The sequence below is a fragment of the Geospiza fortis genome, unplaced genomic scaffold (genome assembly GCF_000277835.1).
Source record: "Geospiza fortis unplaced genomic scaffold, GeoFor_1.0 scaffold164, whole genome shotgun sequence".
NCBI lineage: Eukaryota > Metazoa > Chordata > Aves > Passeriformes > Thraupidae > Geospiza > Geospiza fortis.
The window spans coordinates 279,860-281,583 of record NW_005054426.1 but is presented as its reverse complement, the minus strand read 5'-3'; positions in this window follow the sequence as shown (position 1 = coordinate 281,583).

Below are 1,724 nucleotides of genomic sequence, written 5' to 3'. Positions count from 1 at the left end.
CTTCTGAGCAACTTGGATCACACCAGGCAAGTGCCTGCCTGTTCTCCCACTGGCTTCCTGCTGCTGAACAAAAGCAAGGCCTTGGATTGTTAAATTTCAGTGCTGGGTTTTCCCCTTGTAGATTTTCTGGAATATGAAGACATCTGCTGCTAATATTTATGGTTTAATGTATTTTAGGCAAGCAAGTGTTGTAGCACAGAGGCAGAGTTCATGTTGAAGTTTTGAGCACTCATTTTCTTGCTCCTTTCCACTATTGGGCAGTTCTCTTGTCCTGACTTCCCACTCTCCAGAGTGCCGTGTGTTTTATTCATAAATGCATTTTTGTGTGATAGTGCCTGCTAAAGTAAGATGAGCAGAATTAGGCCTAGAGAGCCCTTTTCCTTCTGTAGCTTGAAGATACCTGTGACTTTGTTCTGAGCCATAATCTCAGCTGCTTTTGTGCCCCAAGAACAGCAATTCAGAGGGTCTTTCCTCCTCCAGCAGAGGATTTGCAGGATGGGCAGGGAAATATGCATGTGTCTGTTAGTATGTATATATACAGGCACATATGAAAAACTCAGAAATTAGTTGCTTTTGCTTTCTGTAATGAACTGATGCAGTTGCTGGCTACAGTGTGAGAATCTAATGCTGCTTGGGCTCAGCTCAGTGTATATTGACTCCGGTAAGTTCTGTGAGGTCAGGAATGGAATTTGGAGTATGTTGCCTTGAGAAATCTGATGTGAAGCTACTTAGAATTCCACCAGTCCTGGCTCCTATTTGCACTAATTGCAAATATAGTAGACTGGCTTCTGAATAGGAACTTGTATGAAATGAGCACTAGTCTTGGCAGTGGTTCAGAAATTTTGTAATGCTTCTCATACTGTACTGGAGCACCATTTTATTGCAAAAGGTGCTGTGGCATTAACATAGGCCACAACATTTTTGGAACTAGCTAAGCAGAAAGAAAATACTTCCTTTCCAATCCACTATTTTCCAAACTAGTTTGAAAATAGCTGCAGTTTCTTGTATAACTGCAAGTCCACATAGCACAAGTGTTAGGGGAGCTGTTTCAAAACTCTGAAAACCTGTGCTGTTGTGGATTATTCTAATTCTGTAATTGAGGGTTTAGAGTGGTATTGAGCCTCACTTGTAGTTACTGTTTATGGGGTTTTATTTATGGAGTACTAGCCAGTAAAAGGATAGAAACGGTTCATTACTACTCATAATGTTCTCAATTTCTTTGCCCGTGCTGTGCACTGTTATAGATCTAGACCTGGCTTTCTTAGTTCTGTCTAAAACAATGAGAAGTAAATTCTTATGCAGTCAGATTTTTAGCTAAAAGTTCAAGTGTTTATGAAGTGAATGTGGTGACTTTTTAATGCCTTCTTGTCACATCCGAGTGTAAACCTATATATGGAACAGTAGTGTTGAGCCTGACATACCTTCTTACTTCAAGAAAAAGTGTTCTTTTAGATACCATACTTAGCTGACAACACTGAAAGTAGTATTTCTTTTTAACTGACTTCCTTATTTTCACATAATGACTTAGCTTCTGCTAGAGGTAATGCCATGAGCATGAGCTTGGTAGAAGTTGTATGTAAACTTGGCCTAAAGGTCAAGTTTATGGAAAATAAAGGTCAAAAATGGAAAAATGGCAAAGCCCACTTTATTCCTTTCTTTTCGCTGCTTCTTTCTTTTCGCTGCTTCTTTCTTTTCGCTGCTTCTTTCTTTTCCCTTCCCCCCCC